At 42.7% G+C, this 8,529-nt stretch overlaps 1 long non-coding RNA gene across 1 annotated transcript; it reads left to right on the top strand.

The window, feature by feature from the left end:
• Positions 1-255: 255 nt before the first annotated feature.
• On the top strand, positions 256-8,307 carry LOC135276364 (uncharacterized). The gene is made up of 2 exons (XR_010343905.1): positions 256-389; positions 8,063-8,307. It is a non-coding gene; the product is annotated as an uncharacterized LOC135276364 (long non-coding RNA).
• Positions 8,308-8,529: the final 222 nt, after the last annotated feature.

An 8,529-nucleotide genomic window follows, 5' to 3' on the forward strand; every position in this document is an offset into this window, starting at 1 on the left:
TTAGAGATGTAAATTCAAAACACGCTGGGTGCTCCGGGGCCAGGTTTTGTCCTGGGTGACTGCTTGGCACTTTCCCCAAAATACTACATGAGACCTGTGAAAAATGTGCTCTGGCCTCCTTTCGACCTCGACCCTGAGGATGTGAGGGTGGGAACTGGGGTGGACTTACTCAAAGTCCTTATCACCACTCACTGGCATGTGTTCCCTGGCTCAGAGCCTGTGCCTAAGAAATGCAAACAAAACACACAGCTCCCAAGGAGCTCCCAGCAGCAGAACCCAGAGAGTTCCACGCTGGGACCCTCTGAGGCCAGCCTCTCTGAGACAGCACATGCAGAGGAGTCCATGAGAAGACTTAACTTTCTGAAGATGTCATGCTCAGCTCTTCTTAGGTAAAGATTTTTTAATTTTTATTTTTTATTATACTTTCGGTTCTGGGGTACATGTGCAGATCATGCAGGATTGTTGCATAGGTACACACATGGCAATGTGGTTTGCTGCCTCCCACCCCCTGTCACCTACATCTGGCATTTCTCCCCATGTTATCCTTCCCTGACCTCCCCACCCCCATGCTGTCCCTCCCTTGGCCACCCCCAACAGACCCAAGTGTGTGATGCTCCCCTCCCTGTGTCCATGTGTCCTCATTGTTCATCACCCGCCTATGAGTGAGAACATGCAGTGTTTGATTTTCTCTTCTTATGTTAGTTTGCTGAGAATGATGGTTTCAAGATTCATCCATGTCCCTACAAAACACAAACTCATCATTTTTTATGGCTGCATAGTATTCCATGGTGTATATGCACCACATTTTCCTTGTCCAGTCTATTATCAATGGGCATTTGGGTTGGTTCCAGGTCTTTGCTATTGTAAACAGTGCCACTATGAACATACGTGTGCATGTGTCTTTATAATAGAATGATTTATAATCCTTTGGGTATATACCCAGTAATGAGATTGCTGGGTCAAATGGAATTTCTATTTCTAGGTCCTTGAGGAAGCGCCACACTGTTTTCCACAATGATTGAACTAATTTACACCCCCACCAACTGTATAAAAGTGTTCCTATTTCTCCACATCCTCTCCAGCATCTGTTGTCTCCAGATTTTTTAATGATCACCATTCTAACTGGTGTGAGGTGGCATCTCAATGTGGTTTGGATTTGCATTTCTCTAATAATCAGTGATGATGAGCATTTTTTCATATGTTTGTTGGCCTCATGTATGTCTTCTTTTGAAAAGCATCTGTTCATATCCTTTGCCCACTTTTGAATGGGTTTGTTCATTTTTTTCTTGTAAATCTGTTTTAGTTCTTTACAGATTCTGGATGTTAGCCCTTTGTCAGAAAGGTAGATTGCAAAAAATTTTTCCCATTCTGTTGGTTGCCGGTTCACTCTAATGATTGTTTCTTTTGCTGTACAGAAGCTCTGGAGTTTAATTAGGCCCCATTTGTCTATTTCAGCTTTTGTTGCCAATGCTTTTGTCATTTTAATCATGAAGTCCTTGCCTATGCCTATGTCCTGAATGGTTTTGCCTGGGTTTTCTTCTAGGGTTTTTATGATGTTAGTTCTTATGTTTAAATCTTTAATCCATCTGGAGTTAATTTTAGTGTAAGGTGTCAGGAAGGGGTCTAGTTTCTGCTTTCTGTGCACTGCTAGCCAGTTTTCCCAACACCATTTATTAAACAGGGAATTGTTTCCCCATTGCCTTTTTTTGTCAGGTTTGTCAAAGATCAGATGGTTGTAGATATGTGGCATTGCCTCCAGAGCCTCTGTTCTGTTCCACTGGTCTATATCTCTGTTTTGGTACCAGTACCATGCTGTTTTGATTACTGTAGCCTTGTGGTATAGTTTGAAATCAGGTAGCATGATGCCTCCAGCTTTGTTCTTTTTGCTTAGAATTGTCTAGGCTATGCAGGCTCTTTTGGTTCCATATGAAGTTTAAGGTGGTTTTTTCCAGTTCTGTGAAGAAGGTCATTGGTAGTTGTGATGGGGATAGCATTGAATCTATAAATTACTTTGGGCATTATGGCCATTTTCACGATATTGATTCTTCCTAACCATGAGCATGGAATATTTCTCCATCTGTTTGTGTCCTCTCTTATTTCCTTGAGCAGTGGTTTGCAGTTCTCCATAAAGAGGTCCTTTACATCCTTTGTTAGTTGTATTCCTAGGTATTTTATTCTCTTCATAGCAATTGTGAATGGGAGTTTGCTCATGATTTGGCTCTCTGTTAGTCTGTTATTGGTGTATAGAAATGCTTGTGATTTCTGCATGTTAATTTTGTATCCTGAGACTTTGCTGAAGTTGCTTATCAGTTAAAGGAGATTTGGGGCTGAGATGATTGGGTCTTCTAAATATACAATCATGTCATCTGCAAATAGAGACAATTTGACTTTCTCTTTCCTAATTGAATACTCTTTTTTTTTCTTGCCTAATTGCTCTGGCTAGAACCTCCAATACTATATTGAATAGGAGAGGGGACAGAGGGCATCCTTGTCTAGTGCCCAATGTCAAAGGGAATGCTTCCAGTTTTTGCCCATTCAGTATGATATTGGCTATAGGTTGGTCGTAAATAGCTTTTCTTGTTTTGGGATATGTTCCTTCAATACCTAGTTTATTGAGAGTTTTTAGCATAAAGGGCTGTTGAATTTTGTCAAAGGCCTTCTCTGCATCTATTGAGATAATCATGTGGTTCTTGTCTTTGGTTCTGTTTATATGGTGGATTATGTTTATAGACTTGCCTGTGTTGAACCAGCCTTGCAGCCCTGGAATGAAGCCTACTTGATCGTGATGGATAAGCTTTTTGATGTGCTATTGCAATTGGTTTGCCAGTATTTTATTGAAGATTTTTGCATCTATGTTCATCATGGATATTGGCCTGAAGTTTTCTTTTTTTCTTGAGTCTCTGCTAGGTTTTGGTGTCAGGATGATGTTGGTCTCATAAAACGAATTGGGAAGGATTCCCTCTTTTTGTATTGTTTGGAATAGTTTCAGAAGGAATGGTACCAGCTCCTTTTTGTACATCTGGTAGGATTCAGCTGTGAACCCATCTGGACCTGGAATTTTTTTAGTTGGTAGGCTATTAATTTCTGCCTCAACTTCAGCCCTTGTTATTGGTCTATTTAAGGTTTCAACTTCTTCCTGGTTGAGGCTTGGGAGGGTGCAAGTGTCCAGGAATTTTTCTATTTCTTCCATGTTTACTGGTTTATGTGCATAGAGTTGTTTATAGTAATCTCTCATGGTAGTCTGTATTTCTGTGGAATCAGTGGTGATATCCCCTTTTTCATTTTTTATTGCGTCTATTTCATTCTTCTCCCTTTTCTTTTTTATTAATCTGGCTAGCAGTATATTTTGTTGATCTTTTCAAAAAACCAGCTCCTAGATTGATTGATTTTTTGAAGGGTTTTTTGTGTCTCTATCTCCTTCAGCTCTGCTCTGATCTTAGTTATTTCTTGTCTTCTGCTAGCTTTTGAGTTTTTCTGATCTTGCTCCTCTAGCTCTTTCAATTTTGATGATAGGGTGTCGATTTTAGATCTTTCCTCACTTCTCATGTGGGCATTTATTGCTGTAAATTTCCCTCTAGACACTGCTTTAAATGTGTGCCAGAGATTCTGGTATGTTGTGTCTTCATTCTTGTTGGTTTCAAAGAACATCTTTATTTCTGCCTTCATTTCATTGTTTATCCCATCGACATTCAGGAGCCAGTTGTTCAGTTTCCATGAAGCTGTGCGGTTTTGAGTTAGTTTCTTAATTCTGAGTTCTAATTTGATTGCCCTGTGGTCTGAGAGACTGTTTGTTACTATTTCCGTTCTTTTGCATTTGCTGAAGAGTGATTCACTTCCAATTACCTGGTCAATTTCAGAGTAGGTACAATGTGGTGCTGAGAAGAATATATATTCTGTGGATTTGGGGTGGAGATTGCTGTAGCTGTCTATTAGGTCCACTTGGTCCAGATCTGCATTCAAGTCCTGGATATCCTTGTTAATTTTCTGTCATTGATCTAATATTGACAGTGGAGTGTTAAAGTCTCCCACTATTATTGTGTGGGAGTCTAAGACTCTTTGTAGGTCGTTAAGAGCTTGCTTTATGTACCTGGGTGCTCCTACATTGGGTGTGTATATATTTAGGATTGTTAGTTCTTTTTGATGCATTGATCCTTTTATGTAATGCCCTTCTTTGTCTCTTTTGATCTTTGTTGGTTTAAAGTCCATTTTATCAGACTAGGATTACAACTCCTGCTTTTCTTTGCTCTCCATTTGCTTGATAAATCTTCCTCCATCCCTTTATTTTGAGCCTATGTGTGTCCTTGCATGTGAGATGGGTTTCCTGAATACAGCACACTGATGGGTCTTGACCTTTTATCCAATTTGCCAGTCTGTGTCTTTTGACTAGGGCACTTAGCCCATTTACATTTAAGGTTAATGCTGTTATGTGTGAATTTGATCCTGCCATTTTGATGCTAGCTAGATGTTGTGCCCATTAGTTTACACATTTTTTTCATTGTGTCGATGGTCTTTACCATTTGGTACATTTTTGGAGTGGCTGGTACTGGTTGTTTCTTTCCTTGTTTAGTGCTTCTTTCAGGACCTCTTGTAAGGCAGGCCTGGTGGTGACAAAATCTCTCAGCAATTGCTTGTCCATAAAGGGTTTTCTTTCTCCTTCACTTATGAAGCTTAGTTTAGCTGGATATGAAATTCTAGGTTGAAAGTTCTTTTCTTTAAGGATGCTGAATATTGGCCGCCACTCTCTTCTGGCTTGTAGGGTGTCTGCCGAGAGATCTGCTGCAAGTCTGATGGGCTTCCCTCTGTGGGTAACCCGGCCTTTCTCTCTGGCTGCCCTTAGTATTTTTTTCCTTCATTTCACCCCTGGTGAATCTGATGATTATGTTGCTCTTCTTGAGGAGTATCTTTGTGGTGTTCTCTTTATTTCCTGGACTTGAATGGTGGCCTGGTTTGCTAGGTTGGGGTAGTTCTCCTGAATAATATCCTGAAGAGTGGTTTCCCGCTTGGACTCATTCTCTCAGTCATATTCAGGTACACCTATCAAACGTAGATTAGGTCTTTTCACATAATCCCATATTTCTTGGAGGCTTTGTTCACTTCTTTTCACTCTTTTTTCTCTATTCTTGCCTTCTTGTTTTATTTCATTGAGTTGATCTTCAATCTCTGATATCCTTTCTTCTGCTTGGTTGATTTGGCTATTGATACTTGTGCATGCTTCATTAAGTTCTCATGCTGTGTTTTTCAGCTCCATCAAGTCGTTTATATTCTTCTCTAAGCTGTTTATTCTAGTTAGCATCTCATCTAACCTTTTTTCTAGGTTCTTAGTTTCTTTGCATTGGGTTAGCACATGTTCTTTTAGCTCTGAGAAGTTTGTTATTACCCACGTTCTGAAGCCTGTTTCTGTCAATTCATCAGATTCATTCTCCATCCATCTTTGATCCCTAGCTGGTGAGGAGTTGTGATCCTTCAGAGGAGGAGAGGCGTTCTGGTATTTGGTGTTTTCATCCTTTTTGAGCTGGTTTCTTCCCATCTTAGTGACTTTATCTACCTGTGGTCTTTGTAGTTAGTGACTTTCAGATGAGGTCTCTGAATGGACATCCTTTTTGTTGATGATAAAGTTATTTCTTTGTTTCTTAGTTTTCTTTCTCACAGTCAGGCCCCTCTGCTGTAGGACTGCTGTAGGTCCACTCCAGACCCTGCTTGCCTGGGGATCACCCGCAGTGGCTGCAGAACAGTAAGGGTTGCTGCCAGTTTCTTCTTCTGTTATCTTCATCCCAGAAGGATGCCTGCCAGATGTTGGCCTGAGCTCTCCTGTATGAGGTGTCTCTTTGGGTATACAGGGGTCAGGGAGCTGCTTGAAGAGACAGTCTGTCCCTTATAAGAGCTCAAGTGCTGTGCTGGGAGCTCCATTGTTCCATGCAGAGCTGCTGCGCAGGTACCTTTAAGTCTGCTGCAGTGGAACTCATAACCACCTCTTTTCCCAGGTGCTCTGTCCTAGCAAGGTCAGCTTTATTTATAAGTTCGTCATGCTGCTACCTTTTTTCATAGATGTCCTGCCCTGCATGGAGTAGTCTAGTCACAGTCTGCCAGCAGAGGCATTGCTGAGCTGCCGCAGGCTCTGCCCAGCTGCTGTGTGAACTGCCTCGGTAGTGGCAGACTGCCTTGGTAGTGGTGGTTGCCCTTCCCCACACTAAGCTGGGCCATCCTGTGTCCAGCTGCGCTCGCTGTGAAACTCTCAATCCAGAGCATTTCAGATTGCATGTTTTGTGGGGGTGGTACCCGCTGAGCCAGATCACCTGGCTCCCAGTCTCTACCGCCTCCCTTTCAGTTGAATGGGCAGCTCTGTCTCCCAGGCATTGCAGGAGCAAGTTGAAATGGCCTCCCAGATTTGTGTGAGTTTCTGTGCACCAACCCGGCACCAGCTGAAACTGCTGTGATGAAAACTCATGGTGCTTTTCGGCCCGGGAATCTCCTGGTCTATGGGCAGTGAAAATTTGTTTGGAAATGCAGTGGGCACTCACCCTCTGCATTGTTCTTGCTGGGAACTGCACTCTGGAGCTGTTCCTATTTGGCCATCTTGGATCCTCTCTATTTATTTATTTTTTTTTTTTGAGACAGTCTTGTTCTGTTGCCCAAGCTGGAGTGCAGCGGCACAATCTCTGCCCACCGCAACCTCCGCCTCCTGGGTTCAAGCGATTCTCCTGCCTCAGCCTCCCAAGCAGCTGGCATTACAGCCATGCACCACCATGCCCAGCTAATTTTTGTATTTTTAGGAGAGATGGGGTTTCACCATGTTAGCCAGGCTTATCTTGAACCCCTGGCCTCAAGTGATCCACCTGTCTCAGCTTCCCAAAGCATTAGGATTACAGGCATGAGCCACTGTGTCTGGCCGAGATTACTTTTTTAGATTGCTAATCTGGCCATCTTTGATTTTAAGTGAGGTCAATAAATAAAATGTTCCAATCAAATTATGTAACTTAAGTTTTCAGTAATCTTATGGGAACCCTACCCATTAGCAAAACTGGCATCCAGGGCAATTGGTCATTCTTTTTTATTTATTTTGGGAGGAGTGGGAGAAATGGGGGGACTTGTTCCCACAGAGAACCATGAGCTGCATGACTTCCTTATTATTTCCACTTCAAGACCAGCCCACTGGTTACAAAGGCGGAGAGAGGCAGGGGCACTCGCAGGGGCCCAGGGTCACTGTTATAGGCTGAATTGCTCCCCACCACCATTAAATTCACTGCTGAAATCGTAACCCCCAAGACCTCAGAATGTGAGCTTATTTGGAAATAGGGTTGTTGCAGATGTAATGAGTTAAGAAGAGATCATACTGGCACAGGGTGGTCCCCATCCCCTACCCCAATATGACTGGACTTCTTGTAAAAAAAAGAATGCTATGTGAAAAGACAAACACATAGAGAGAAGGTGATGTGAAGACACAGGGAAGAGGTGGCCATCTGCAGGCCAGGGGATGCCTTCTTGAGACCACCAGCTACTAGGAGAGAGGACTGGAAGAGATTCCCCCTCATGATCCGCAGAAGGAACCCACCCTACTAACACCTTGATCTTGGACTTCCAGCCCCAGAACCGTGAGACTATAAATTTCTGTTGTTTAAGCCACTCAGTCTTTCCTGTCCTGGCAGCCTCAGGAAACTAAGGCAGCCCCGTAAGACTTTCATGAGCCCCAGGCACTTTTGTCTTTGTGGGCCCCATTCTCCGTAAAAAAAACATCCAGAATGGCTCTGCAGCTGTGTTGGTATAGAGGCAAATAAAATCCAGGCTGGAGCATATTCGTTTTTACTTCTAATTTTAAAATAAATGAAAATCTGTTCATGGGTCTCTAAAAGTCACACAGGCCCGTGGCTCTGTGCCTTCCAGACCTCACAGTGAAGTCCACCCTGTAGGAACAGTCACTGAGGTCTCCAGACTGGGCCAGGCACCCCCCCGGCCTTCCTCTGTCTTGGCACCACATGGAAATTACCTGTTACGGTGTCTAACAGCTCTCTCTCCCCACCCCTGGCTCACACTCCAGCAAAGAGACATGTCTCATTTATCTTTGCAGCCCTGGCACACCTTAAATACTCAATAAATAGCTGCTGCACCAACTTGAACTGAACAGATAGAGACCTAAAGTTACTCAAGGTCATCACCGAAACAAGAAGCAAGAAAACAGCAAAAGAAGGACGTTTTGGCGAGAACAGAGCTTTAATAGCTGGAGCCTCAGCTTCTGGTAGCAGGATGAGGATCTGGGAGCTCGTCCCAGGAAAGTTTCTAAAACTGCAGTAAAACGAGTGTTTTATAACCATCCATTCTGTTCCATTTTTTTTCTCTCTCTCTCTGTCTTCATCTTTAAATTTTGTTTTTCACAGTCCAGAGTTTTGTGGGGTTAATTAATACTTAAACCAGTTATACTTTGTTTTCTTCAAATGAAGGTTTCTCAAATTCTGACTTTTCCATTGAGATTTTCTAACAGTAGATTTGGTCTTTCTAGACCCAGCCTCACTTATGGTTCATGGCAAGTTTATAACT

Source organism: Aotus nancymaae, unplaced genomic scaffold, assembly GCF_030222135.1.
Source record: "Aotus nancymaae isolate 86718 unplaced genomic scaffold, 86718_ANA_hifiasm-v0.15.2.pri h1tg000022l_1, whole genome shotgun sequence".
NCBI classification, from domain to species: domain Eukaryota; kingdom Metazoa; phylum Chordata; class Mammalia; order Primates; family Aotidae; genus Aotus; species Aotus nancymaae.